Source organism: Bos mutus, chromosome 8, assembly GCF_027580195.1.
Source record: "Bos mutus isolate GX-2022 chromosome 8, NWIPB_WYAK_1.1, whole genome shotgun sequence".
Lineage (NCBI taxonomy): Eukaryota > Metazoa > Chordata > Mammalia > Artiodactyla > Bovidae > Bos > Bos mutus.
This window is the reverse complement of record NC_091624.1, coordinates 49,726,392-49,741,484: the sequence shown is the minus strand read 5'-3', so window position 1 is coordinate 49,741,484 and position 15,093 is coordinate 49,726,392.

The following is a 15,093-nucleotide window of genomic DNA, read 5'->3' as shown; positions in this document are numbered from 1 at the left end:
AAGAGTCAGGGTAAGTATTTACCCTGCATTCAGAGGTCTGCACACAGGAGGTTTACACCACCCAGGTATGCTCTGGAGCAGCACCTGTCAGGGAGGGAGGGAGGCAGGATGGGGCTGGTGGAGAAGTTGAACTTCCAGGCAGCTGCAGCAGAGACCTCAGCTGATCCTACAGGGAGCTCTGAAGATTGTCCTGCATCAGGGCAAGGGTTCCAGGCCTGTATAGCCCCGAATGGGACAGTTACTGGGGAAGGGTTGTCCCTGGGAAGGGGATGTAAACTTGGGTGAGGCAACTCACTTTGGCTGCGCTGCAGTGGGTTCAGTTGTGAGGTCAGCGCCAACGCTCCCCACAGCTGGGGGAACACGTGCCTGGGTCCTGAAGGGGAGGGTCTGGGAGGCGCTTCACAGCACACTTTCCTAGTGCTTCTGCCACCTGCATTCCATTGTTTGACTATAAGTTCAACCATCTCGAGTATCTTCTCCAAAGTTCTGTCATCTCTTTTCCTCAAAGACTTCTAAGAGAAAGTTAGAGGCACAGGCTGCAGCCCTCTCCACTACAGCTGGTCTTGGGGAACACTGATATTTATCACCTCTCTCCTTTGCTGTCTATTCTGGATCCATAGCATCTCTGCTCATCTTGGTGGCTTCCTAGATGGGGTGACCCTGAGGGCTCTAGACCCCTGGCCACCATGTTCTTTTGAAGCCATGAGTGCTACACTGTCCACTGTCCATTTATTGTCAAAATTGAGCAAAGAACCACTGAGAGATACCAGGTGAATCATCTGGGGACGTGATCACTGAGTAGGTCTATGCATCTGGTGGACTCATTGTGCTCTGGACCTAGGCCAGAACTTCTTTTATTGGCTATATGTTTGTGTGTGTGTGTGTGCATGGGTGCTCAATTGTGTTCCGACCCTTTGTGACCCCACAGACTGTAGCCCGCCAGGCTCCTCTATGTATGGAATTTTCCAGGCAAGAATACTGGAGTGAATTGTCATTTCCTACTCCAGGGAATCTTCCCGATTCAGGGATAGAACCCTCATCTCTTGCATCTCCTGCATTGGCAGGCAGATTCTTAACCACTGTGCCGCCTGAGATTTGGCTGTCCCCCATCAATTTCATTCTAACAGGGCACCATGATAATCCATTGGGACCTCAGATACTCATATCAACTCAGATCCTGTGTTTAACTATCTTCGAAATGCCTGAGTCTTTCTCTTTCCTAAGTTTGTGTTTACAGGAAATATATTCTGTAGGTTCCTCTAGGGAAAGACTGGGGACATCATTATTATATATCCTTGCTGTGGTGTTTTAGGATCCTTCCTCATGAGAATCCCTAGCTGGTCTGAAAAATGTCTCAGGTGCATTAACTGGGCAAGACATTGTGATTTGTTTAGTTGGATAGCTGCCTTCCATCTCCTCATCATCCATTCATTTATTTTTGGTTGTATAAATTAAGCAGTTTTCTCATTGGCTGCCCGTCTGTCTTTCCCATTAGGTACACTGTGTTCTGTTAACCATTTTCCTAGATCTCTGCAGAATAGGCCCCTCTGACTGCCATTCTGACCCTGCTGCTCATTTTGATAATTGCACCCACCTTGCTTCTAACAGTTAAGTGCTGCCGTCTGACCTCTTATTATTTGGGGCCCTGTTGCTCCCATTGCTGTCAGGCAGTCCAGGCTGTAGCAGCATTTCTTGCCATCAGCTCTGGCCCACAGGGAAGATCTGAAGGCCAGAGCATCTCCACCATGCTGATCCTCTCCACCAGGGTTCATCCCCTCAGCAGAACACGGTCTCCTGGTGGGTTTCTCAGCCTTAGTAGTATATTCACTCTAGTATTGCTTACTTCTCTAAGCTTTTTGATCCCTTCTTCCACTGTCTTCATAAGAGTTATGGCATTTCTGCTTCATTTAGTGTAGAGTAGGCTTCTAAAAGCCATTGTGTTAATACCTCTTAGAATACTTGCCAGGCTCTTATATCCTGTATCATGGGAGGGTGCTCCCATATCGATAACACTTGCCTTTAACCAGCTTCGTGTTCTATCCCCCTTGATGTACCATCCTCGGAATCCAGGTCTATACATAACCTTCTTGTTCCTGTGTTGGCTGGTCCTGTAGCTCAAGCCTTCTCAGGCTCAGGACATCCCTGATTGGGCTATATTGTGATTTGACTCTAGTTTTTGGCCTGATGGTCAGGGAAGGAGATGGGGGATGAATCTCGAGGAATGAGCATATGTCATATTGTTTCTGCATCATCTTCAAGCAAAGGGACAGCTCTAGCCCATCACAGGGAGCAGTGGGTCATGATTGCAGGCCCAGATGGCTTAGGAGAACCTGAGGACTCAACTTTTTGAGTGCACTGACCAGATATCTCCCAAGTCTGATGGTATCATTCCCCAATCAGAGTCCTGGGTCTGAACCTCAGCCTTTTCTGTGCTTTACTTACAGGAGATATGTCTCTTTCTGTGATGCCAAGGAAGGTGTCTGATTTTCACAGTTCACTTAAATTGGTGATTAATCATTCTCAGCCTTTCTTCCTCAAGTACGTTGATTGTACCCAGAAACAGCCATCTGATTCCAAGTTCCTTATAGTTACTACGTCCCTCGTGTCTCTCAAATGCCTATGATATTGCTCCCACCAGTGTCCCGTTCCCATCCACCATGGAGGAAGGTTAGCAGTTTCACTGCTTCAGCATGCCATGGACTGTGAGTGCTTCACCTGCCGCCAGTGATGGGGCTCTCTGTGCCAGCTCCAAAATCTCACAGTGACTCTGCTTCCTAGAATGACTTCTGAAGCCAGCTCCTTAGATTGGGTTCCTTAGGAAACTAGGACTTTGAGATTTGCATCCAGGAATTTTTTTGGCAAGTGCTCTCAGGAACACTGCCTGCAAAGGAGTGAAAGAAGCAGGACTGGGCAGAGGAGAAAGTGGAACTGCAATACACTTGCAAAGAAGCCTCCATCAGTTCCCCAGGAAGCTCTGGAGATGTCCTGAAACATGGCAAGGGCCAGCCTTTGGTGCTGCAATGCTGGATGCAGGCTGCTCCTGGGAGTCTAGGGCAGAATAGTAACTTCCAGCCCAGGGCAATTTGTAGAGAGAGACATCTGTGTGTCACCAGGAGCCAGCCTCCTAGCAGCTGGGCAAATGAGTGTTTTGGTCCTGAAGGAGAGATCTGGGCAGTGCACTGTAGCATCCATCATGATAATCAAAGTATCCTAATGTACAAAGGGAAAAATAGTAAAGAGATGAAGACTCCAGGGAATGATGGTCAAAAGACTGTGTAGGCTTAATAATGACCCCTGAAAGATGCCGACATTCTAATTCCTGGGACCTGTGAATGTTACCGTATATGGCAAAGGGAACTTTGAAGATGTTAAGAATCTTGATGTGGGGAGATTACCCTGGATTATGCAGGTGGGCCCGTTGTAATCACAAAATTCCTTAGAAGAAAAAGGCAGGGGACCAGAGTGAGTAATAGGAGATGTGACAGTGGAATCAAAAAGTCTTTAAGTGCTACAAGGAAGGGGCATTGAGCCAGGGAATGCAGGCAGCCTCTAGAAGCTGAAAAAGACAAGGAAACTGAGCCTCTCCTGGAGCCTCCAGAAGAGAACAGCCCTACTGACGTCTTATCTTTAGTCCCATAAGATTTTGCATGTCTGTCTCGAGAAGTATAGAGAATAAATTTTTGTTGCTTTGGCCACTGATTTTGTGGTGATTTGTTATGGCAGCAATAAGAAACGAATTCAGACCTGTACAGGAAATTCTCCAAAGAACAAATATAATACAAACACAGTTAAAAATATATTCCCTAGTTATGTTTATCTCTACTAGCTATCAATGAAATTCAAATTAAAGCAGTTAAGATACCACTTTTTATCATATTGGCAGAAATAAAACTTGTTCTTATTGAGGAGGATTAAAGAAATACTCTCAAATAGTGCTGGTGGGAATGTTGTGTAAATAGGTGCAACTTTTCTGGAGGGTTATATGAGAATATTTGTCAAATGACTTTAATAAAATTTGTTATCTTCCTTGATCTAGAAATTCCATTTCTAAGATTTTATCCTAAGGTAATGGTTGGAGTATAATCTAAAAATGAAAAACTAATTTAAAATACTCTAAAAGTGAAAAATGGGAACTTCCTAAATATTCAAGAAGAGGGGACTGGTTGAATAAATGTTGACATATCTGTGCAATACCTCTGTATCCAGTTTTGACATTGAAAAATGCTGACTTATTGTTAAATGAAAGAGATAGGTCAAAAATAGTATCTATAATATAATCCAGACTTTATTAAAACATGTATATGAAAATGTCTTAAAAGATATGTACCATATGCAATTTATATGGTGGTTATTTCTGGTAAGTTGTGGTTTAATACAGTAAGGGCTGTTGTGACGGTCATGGTCAGAATCATCATTATCATTGAATTGGCTGAGTTGGCCTTTATCCTGAAGCCTGTTTCTAAGAACTGGATGTTAGTAATTTCTGTGACCATGTCTTTCTCATAACCCTTTCCCCTTAAACAGGAACCCTTCCTTGTATCTGAACCCCAGGCCTGGAGCCTTAGTGCCTTGAGAAGTTACAAATTCAAGAGTCAGCAGGTAATATAAATGAGAGAGAACAGGGGCAAGAGTAATTGATGCAGTCACACTTCACGTATTACATTTGTCAGACTAGTTTTTTTAATTCTGTTAAGAAATACACTTTCTCCATTTTTCTTGGAAACATACTGTCTCTGTGGTTTGTTTTGTTTTCCCACTTTTAATCAAAACATAGGTACAGAAAAATATTTCTTCACCATAAGAAAAACAACATTGCAAGTGCAATGATAAATGTCAGCTGACGCTGTTGGATAAAGATGGGAAGTCATGGAGACATGGTGGAGAAGAAAGCCCTGCCCATCTGAAGGGGCAGTGGCTACTCAGCTTCACCTGATCACTACCACATGGGAATGTGGCCAAATTGAACAAATCTACTGATTTTTTTTCAAGAGAAGCAGGAAATTTGGATTTTTTTTTTAAAGTATTGGCTCAGTTTTTAAAAATAGCACTATGGGAACAAATAAAACATTTTACAGTTGAATATGGCCCAGGAACTACCAGTTTGCAAGCTCTGGTCCAGGATCAAAGACCTGGTTACTCTTGCCAATACTCCTTACCCACCCATCCATTAACAGATCTCCCAACTATTGACTGATTATTGTCTGGATCTCCCCCTATTTCATGTTTCCATAATCATTTTCATAATCAATGCTCTGCCCTCTTGCTGGGACACCTTCATTCCTAAATATTCTTAGAAAATGTGTCTCTCCTCTGATAAGGTTTTCTTAAGAATAGATGAAATGATTTAAGGCATAACTGGTAATTGGCTCACTGTTCTGTGGCAATGGAAAAGTATTCCTTGCCAATAATTTCTCTCAACACATTTTCAGACAAAGCAACATATGGGGTAATTATTTTTAGATCAGAAATAATTTGGGTGTTATAATGTCAGTGTACGTAAACCTGGTAAGATTATAGGAAGGTTTTTAAATGAGTTTTGAAACTAGTGACATATAAATTAAATGTTGAAGTGCTTGCCCACTTATTACTCAAAATATCAGCTCTACTATTTTTTTCTCCCTTCATAATAAGACAGCAATGCAGGCAGGGCTTAGCCCAGTGATAGAGCCTGTTGGATGTGAATGCAGCATCTTGGCCTCTGCTCCCTGGTCCTGCAATTCATTTGGAGTTCCCTGTCCTAGTATATGGCCCCACCATCCATCCATTTCTGCAAGCTGAAGGCTAGGAACATCCTGTACACGCCTTCTGCCTCTCCGCCATATCCATCCTAAATATTTCCCAGATCCATTTATTTCCCCTCATCCCTACTGCTGTCCTATTCCAGGCTGCCACCCTTTTGCTCTTTGGCAGCTACACTGGCCTTCTAACTACCTCCCTGTATCCACTGTCATCCCCTCTTAGCTCATTCCTGATGCTGTAGCCAGATAGGATTTTCAGAACTGAAATTTTGTATATTACCTCTTTGCTTGGGACCCACCCAGTGGGATGCGTTGCTCTTTACATAAAGAATAAAATCCTTAACATCATTTTTATATTATGTATGGACTACCTTCCATCTGTATTACTACTGTTATCTCTTGCTTTGGTCCCCTTGCTTTCTGGCTCCAGCATCTGCACCTGTTTCGTATCTTCAAATGTGCCTGTAGTTCTCTTGTTATGGACCACTCCCTACATCCTACTTCACCTTACCTAGTGAACCCCACCACGTCTTCGGAGCTCAGCTCCGACCCCACTTCCTCGAGGACTCTCCCTTGAGCCGTCCTCCCTTGAGATCAGGTCCTCCTCTTTTTGCTGCATGTTCTCTAACCTCCTGTTTTTCTGTAGCACTTGTCAGCTTGTATTTATACACACATTTCTATAACTCTTAGACTAACACCTGTTTTAACCACTGGTATATGAGTTCCATGTTAGCTCCCTGTTGAGTCCTCACTGTCTGGCACATAGAAGGTACTCAATAAATATTTGTTGAGTGAATGAATGGTGGTGAAGAGAATACTTCTGCCCCATCATGGGCCTTCAGAGGAGCCTGCACATGAGACAGGTATTTAAATAGACTGTTATACTCGGGGGGAGATGGGCTGTGATGGAGCTGTGTACCAACTGCAGAGGGATCCAGAATGAGGCTCAGCTCTGTTTCCATGGTGCCCAAGTGAAGAGTGGGCACCAAGAATTGCTTGTCATAGTCATGAGTGTCCCTGCCAGGGCTTCACAGGTGACTGTAGTTCTGTGTCTGTGCACATTTTTATGGGCATGTGAGAAGGATGATTGTGGCGGTAAGATGAAAAGACCATTGAACTCAGTCATTTAATCTCTCCAAGCCTTGGTTTCCTCAGGAGTGAAGTGGGACATTGGGGCACATGTGAAGTGCTGAGTACCTGGCACACCTCATGCATTCTGTAATGTTAGAACTAGTTTCTCCATGAACTAAAGGATCCACCGTGTATGGATCCCTGTCCCTCTGAAAGATTCTTTTAACTATTTGTGATGCCAAAGACCAATGTTTTGCATGGTCTTAGCCCAGCAATTGAGACTAAAGGAGACTTGAGTGTGTGTGTGTGTGTGTGTGTGTGTGTGTGTGTTTTGCATGCACACCTGCTGCTACATTGAAAACCTCTGGGGAGGCCCTTTAGGCATGAAAGGGAGGGGCTGTGCTAACCGCCACCAGGAGCAGAGGGATGTTATCATATTCTGGTGGCTTTTGAATTCATATCCAGGAGAAGTTAGAAAGAAATGACAGTTGAAGATACCTAATTCTTCCTAGGAAACTCAGAGATTGCATTTCTTTAAATCTTATTCTAATTTAGTTGATCTTTTCAATCAGTGTTTACTGTACACTCTGTTTATGTTTCAATGTTTATGCCAATATTAGTGTTTTTCAGCCATTTTGTAAAAAAAAAGAGAGTCCTATTTTGTAGGTCAAGAAGGCTAACTAGTTAAAGAAAGGGATGCTGTTGTCTCTGAGCCTGTATCAGAAACCCTGGCTGCAGTTTGGAACAGCTGAAGAGTTTAAAAAAACATGATGCCTGGGGCCACTCACACCAATTAGGTCAATATCTCTGGAAGTGGGCCCCTGGCATTCATTAGTGTTTTTGAAATCTCCCCTGGTGATCTGAATGTGCACCCAGAGCTGAGAGCCACCACTCCTGGGAGCCAGTACTGGAAAGCCTGGTTGTTCAGACCACAGAGCCTCCCGGGAAGGCCACCTGGTGGCAGCTCTTCTAATTTGCAGTGCCTGAGAGGACCCACAGTCTCCAAGTGTATACTTGGACAAGCCAAGCAAGAATTCCCACTCACCTGGGAAGCACTGGGAAGAGGCTCTAGTGTGACAGAGGAAGCCTGGTAGGAAATGGGTCCCAGACTGCCTCTGAAGGAGAACAGAGAAGAGGTGGGCGTATGGAAAGGCAGGAGAAAGGTGGCTGCTAGGGGAGGGTGGAAGAGCACAGGTTTACATCCTGATTCCGTAGCTTGTTGGCAAGATGAGTCACCAAACTCTTGGGTCCTCATGTCCTCATCTCTCAAATGAGGTTCATTCTGCTGAAAAGAGCTCTACAAGACAAGTCCGAGGCTGTTCACTCCTTTAACATTTTAGGTGGATGAGCAGTAGGAAGACCCTGTGTTGCAACTGAGAGTGCAGGTGTGAGGTCAGAGGGAAGAGCTATGGCTTTCCATAGTCCTTAGTTTTAGGACTGAAATGATCTGGAATTAATCAGATAAGACTAAAAAGTAGTGATAGACCAGCTGTGGTGTGCCAGGAGTCATTCTAGACCATTGAGAATAGAGATAATACAAATAATGTGACAGCCCTTTGTCTGTGCTTAGTTGCTCAGTCGTGTCCTACTCTTTGTGACCCGATGGACTGTAGCCCACCAGGCTCCTTTGTCCGTGGGGATTCTCCAGGCAAGAATACTGGAGTGAGTTGCGGATCTTCCCAACCCAGGGATCAAACCCAGGTATCCCACATTGCAGGTGGATTCTTTACCATCTGAACCACCAGGGGAGCCAGAATACTGGCGTGGGTAGTGTATCACTTCTCCAGGAGATCTTCCTGACTCATGAATTGAACTGGGGTCTCCTGCATTGCAGGTGGATTTACCAGCTGAGCTACCAGAGAAGCCCATGATAATAAATTATTTGACCTTATTTGATGATAGAGACTCACATACCTCCAGTAGACAGAATAGTATAAGGAATCCCCATGTGTTCATCACCCAGCTTCAACAGTTATCACCTCAGGGCCAGTCTTGTTTTATGATTATCCCCATTCACCTCTTCTCCTCTTATTATTTTCAAGCTAATCTCACATATCAAATCATTTCATTAATAAATATCTTCATTTGTATCTCTGAAAGATAAGGATTCTCAATAATTATGATCACACATTGTAAAAAATCAAGATTAATTCTTTTGTATCTTGAAATATCCATTTGGTGCTCAAATTTCCAATTGTCTCATAAATGTCATACTTTTTTTGTTTAATTTGAATCAAGTCCACACATTGCAATTTGTTGGTATATCTCTTAAGCATCTTTTTAAAAAAAGATGTAGTAAAATATACATAATGTGAGATTTACCATTTTAACCATTTTTAAATATATGGTTCAGAGGCATTAAGTACATTCATGTAGTTCTGCTACCATTACGGCCCTCCATCTCTACATCTTTATCATCATCCCAAACTGAAGCCTTATACACCTTAAACAGTAACTCCTCATTCCTCCCTCCCTCCAGCCTCTGGGAACCACATTCTGCTTTCTGTATTTATTAATTTGACTACTGCAGGTACCTCATATAAATGGAATCATACAGTATTGGCCTTTTTGTAGAATCATGCAGTATTTATCTGTTTGTGACTGGCTTATTTAACTTAGCATAATGTCTTTGAGGTTTATCCATGTTGCAGTGTGTGTCAGAATTTAATTCCTTTGTAAGGCTGAGTAATATTCTCTATTGTATTTATATACCACATTTTGTTTATTCATTCATCTATTGATGGACACTTGGGTTGCCCACATCTATTGGCTGTTTTGGCTATCGTGAAGAATACTGCTATGAACGTGGGTGTATAAATATCTCTTAAGTGGCTTTTAACCTGTAGGTACCTCCTTCAACTCTCTCCTTCCTTCCTTTCTCTCACTCTCCTTTTCTCTCCCTTTTTTCTCCTTGCAATTTACTTGTTGATAAAACTGGGTCATTTGTCCTGTAGTGTTCCCCACTATCTGGGATTTTGTTGATGACCTCATTAACTTTTGGGCTGGTGAAGGTATTTTACATTTTGTCATTTATACTGTACTCATTCTGTGCCAGGCACAATTCTCAGTACTGAAAAATGTATAAACTGAATTAACCCTATGCAGTAAGTACAATTCTTTGAACCTCCATTTTAAAGATAGGGAAGCTTGTTAAGTGGAGATTAAATGACTCAACCTCGATCACCCAGTTAGCATGTGCAGAGCAGGATTCTGTGCCAGGCCATCAAGTTGGATTATGCTATATACTGCTATTCAGGCTGAGGGGTTAGTCAATCAAAAAGAGATCATGATTTAGATTCCTGGAGAGACAGGACTTAAACCTGTGAAAAAAACTTTAAAAATACACATGGTAAAAAAAAAAGAGGTGGAAATTCAAGGTAACAGGAAATGTTACCAGACCACACCTAAATTACCTTCCAAATGAGTAAGGTATAGTGTGAGTATCAGTGGCAAGTAATGGAGGAGAAATCTCTTCATAGCTCTCAGAAGTTAATGTAAACACATGAACCATCTCAAGGTATTTTTTTTAATAGTTATTTTTATTTATTTATTTGGCTGTACCTGGCCTTCGTTGCAGTATACAGGATCTTCAGTTGTAGCATGCAAACTCTTAGTTGCCGCATGTGGGACCTAGTTTCTTGACCAGGGATGGAAGGCGGGCCCCCCTGCATTGGAAGCACTGAGTCTTAGTCACTGGACCACCAGGAAGTCCCCAGCAGGGTGTTTTGTTAACAGAGCTGTGAATACTTGTTGCTAGAGAGCATATCCAGAATAGACAGACATGCCACTTAGCAGAAATAAAGCCAGGTGAATGGCTGCCTGTCTTACCGAGAGCCCCTGATGCCCCATTTTTAAGAGCTTCAATTTTTTGTGGTTGTAAAGTATATAAGTACGTTTGCAACAACACAACACCTTTTTGGAAAGTGGAGAAAATCCCTAATCCCACCACTCCATCAGGTCTGTTTTTCTCTGTCTGTTCTGGTAGGCGTAAATGTGTACATATTTTTTGATTGCTGCAGAGCTTTAGAAGTGTCTGAAACCTTAGTCTCTGGGCTTGTGAACTGAAAGGAGAACATTTTCTTTTGCTGCTGTTTGTATCCCATTGCTCCAATTAGCTTTGAGTAAAAGTAAAGCCCAGGTGTTGTTGAGGGTTCTTTTGTGGCCTTGGGATTCCTGGAAGACTGGGAAGCAAGTTGGAGGCAGGGGGCTGTGATGGAAAAGACTCTGGGTGCCCAAAGGTCCAGAGCACTATCCTCCTCTGGCCCTGCCACAAACGCTCTGTGGGGCCTTACTGGGTCAAGCTGGGTGACTGCTGGGCCTTTCCAGCTTTGACATTTAAGGATGCTTGGATGCTAAGAAATCACAATTTTTTAAAACAAAAATGAAAGCTACATTTGTCTCTAAGCTGTAAAGGAGGCTTTCAGGTTATATTTCGGAAAAAGAGAACACAATCTTTTGTAGGAGAAAAATTGGTCAAATTGAGTCTTCCTGACTAGAGAGTTAAATCAGTTAGATTTAAATCAAATCTACCCAGCCTTGCCCTGTCGTCACTGAGAGATGAATCAGGAGAAATCTACCTTTGAAACTGACCTGGATTCTGAGACATCCATCACTTTTTAATGGAGCTTTAGGATGTGGACGCTCCTTTGGGCTCTGTGTTTTCTGTGGATACCTGCGAATGAGGGAAAATGATAGCCAGCACGACCCATTTAAAAAGAGTCATATTTAGGAAAATGGAAGATAACTCAGACACCTAAAATGATAACCTAGAAATTGAGGAATGCTTAAGGTTATTACCAGGTATTAGTTCTGTGAAAAGGGAAAGTGAAGTCGCTCAGTCGTGTCCGACTCTTTGCGACCCCATGGACTGTAGCCTACGGGGCTCTTCCGTCCATGGGATTTTCCAGGCAAAGGTACTGGAGTGGGGTGCCATTTCCTTCTGTGGGGTCATCCAAAAGGTAGAATATCAGCCTTGGTAGGACGTAGTCTAGTCCAGCTGGTCTGTGGGCAGGATGCCAGACTGGCTTCATCTGAGTGCCCTGGGAGGTGAGGGGTGGGAAATCTTGCTGAAAATTCAGATTGCTAGGCCCCACTCTCAAGAGGTTCATTCTGTGGATCCAGGTGAGTTCTGGGAATCTGGGTATTTAAAAGTTCCTTCATTGATTATGATGCTGACCAAGCTGGGTTTGGTAACTGCTGATCTAGTCCAAACTCATCCTTTTCCAGATAAGGAAATGGAGACACAGAGAAGGGGCAGGGGAGGAGTTCCCTGGTGGGAGAACTGGGTCTGCAGAGATGCTCTCGGATGCTTACCATTTTATACCCTGAGAAAATAGCATATATGGAGGTGATGTCAAAACATGGAAGTGCTTTCAAAAATGCTCTTAAGTGACAGTAGTACATCCTGGATGACTGTTATTTAGTCGCTCAGCTGTGTCCAACTCTTTGCAACCCCATGGACTGCAGCACATTTCCCAGGCAAGAATACTGAAGTGGGTTGCCATTTCCTACTCCACATATAAATAAGGATAGAATGGGGGAGGGAGATTTAGAGAAATAGTTCTCTATTGGGTATATGACTGTTGGATACCTTCTTTCCTTTTGTTGTGAACTTGTTTGGAGGAAAAAAATCTAAAAAAATAAATAGCATTTCAAATAAATATCATTCTTATATAGGGAAGTTGTACTTGAATAATTGGAGTCTTCTTCCCAATGACTAGTCACCATACCATGGCCAGAATTCACGGTAATGAGGTCAAATATTTTACCATCATATGGGTAAGAACTTTTACATTTATTTAACTTATGAGCAAAAGATGGGATTAGAGATCTTATTACCCTCTTGTATTTCTTCTCAATGTAATTAACCTAATTCTTCCTCCTGTTGGTGGAGTGAAGAAGGGAAAGTAGGTGGCCTATTCATAAAACTGGCACATCCAGCACTCCGGGCATCAAGGGGGGTAGGGCACAATTTTATTACATTCCTGCTGGGAAACAGGCATGGAGCCAGGTACGGATTTCATGCAGCCTCCTGGGCCTCTGTTATGCACAATTGAGGAAGCAGAGTCAGAGGGCTTACAGCACTTGCCAGAATCCCAGAATTAGTGCGGGAAAGACAGAGCTGAGACCAAACTTGGGGCCCTCTGTTTCCAGAGCCCACTACATCTTCTGAGCTGGTGACCCACATGCTTCCTGGCCTGGGGGAGAATGACTGAGCAGTGAGGAAGAGTAGGAGAGTATACTCCCCCATATCTTCAGTATACTCCCTAAGAGTATAGCAGGCCTAAGAGATGCTCCTCTGGCATTATCAGGCAAAATAACATAAAAATTATTCAATAATATGAATTGCCAAATCCAAGTATCAGGAGCTAGAAGGCAGGGATTCCCAACAGGCAGCCCCCCAACCTCTATTTGAGCATTCCTAGCAATGAGGAGCTCAGTCCCTTAAATAAAGCCTTCCCTGGATGTGAGCTCTGTAGGACAGGAGCTGTGTCTGATTCTTCTTGCCTCTCTAGCACATTACCTGTGTTTGTTCAATGCATTGAGAGCATCCCCTATTACAGGAGGGGTATTGTTCCTTATATTGCAACCAAATATTCTCCCTGCCCCATTTAATCATTGTGCCTGGGATAGATCATGAGTGATCCCTGGATGGAAAGTCAAGAGACAGAGGTTCTAGTCTTCAAGAACATTACACAATCATTCAGAGCCTGCATTTCCCTATAGATTAAACAACACTGCTGGTATTACTGTTGGCTGAAGGCTTATCTCTGATGCCCTGTGAGGCCAGGATGGGTGTGGGGGGCCCCTCTTAGAGATAGTACTCTGAGATCCCTGTGCCAGCACAGTGCTGGACATCCCACTTGTTATACCAGAGAGATAGTCTTATGTAATATGTAAGTAGACACCTGAGAAAAATGTCATCCAAGAGCAACTGAGCCAGGACTTTCTATGATGTTCTTACAGGTGATTAGCTTTAAGGATTTGGAGAATGTGTCAGTTATCCAAAACTACCTCTAAGTTCAGTGATTCACTAGGGGAACTCTCAAGACTCATCACACACAGATATGACTTATTACAGTGAAAGAATATAAAACAGAATCAGCAAAGGGAAAAGGCTCATGAGGCAAAGACCAGGGAAACCCGGTACGAGCTTCCCAGAGCCTCTCCCAGTGGAGTCACATGGGATGCACTTAATTCCCCAGCAGTGACAACATGCGGGACATGCCATCTACCAGGGAAACTCCATGGACACTTGTGCCCAGGGTTTTTACTGGGAGCCAGTTGCCTTGGCACCCTCTGCTGAGCATATTCCCCAAATTCTCTAGACTCCCTGAAGATAAGTAGGTGTGGAGCATAAACCATATCTGCACGAACAATTTTGGGATAGTAAGTTGCTCTTACCAGGAATTGGTGGGAACCCTCCTCAAATTCCAAGTTCCCGGTACCAGCCAAGGACCGCCCTCATGAGCAGGCCTTTCTAAGGATACAATCGCTGGCCTGTTCCACTAAACTTTTGGCCACAGAGGAAGTATTGCACAGTGGTCCTCCCTGGGGAACTTGGAGCCAGGCTGCCTGGGTTCCCATCCTGGCCTGCTGTCTGGGCATTTATACACCTGGGGACTGTTAGAGCCTGAGGGTGAGGTGGAGACTCGGTTACTGTTGGCCTCCTGAGCACAGAGGAATCTGCACTGGAGAAAATTCTCAGGAGGAGGTTGATGGCGATGGGAAAGGCTGAAGGCACAGGGTAGCCCTCCAGCAGTCTGACAGCAGTGACATGATGAACTTGACCCCTTCATCCACCTTCCTCCCTGTGCGGTGGGAAGAGACCAACCCAGCTTCTAGTTCTAGCCATGCCACCAGCTTGCTCAGAGACCTCAGGCTGGCCCCTGTCACTCCTTGGGGCTGGACAAGATGTTCCAGAGTCCCCCAGCTCTGACAAACTGTGCTTCTAGGGGCCTCCCTGGAGCTGAATCTGGGTTAATATGCCGGCAAGTTCTGAGGTCTCCGTGTTAGAACCCAGGGGTCCTTTTAGACTGACCCAGGCAACCCAGACACACTTCAGTTCCTGGCCTCCTTTTCCTCATTCACGATATTGTCCTTTCTGCTGTTTGCTGCCTACGTCTGTGTCTGTAGCTTTCCAGTACGTCTGTTTTTGGAGGCCATGGGTTACGACTGGGTCATTGACCATGTGTCTATGAAGGCCAGCGACCAGGAACTGCAGTGCAAAAAAGCCCACGTCTGGGTGGCACTTGCACCCTTCTGTCTCCTGACCGAGTGCCAC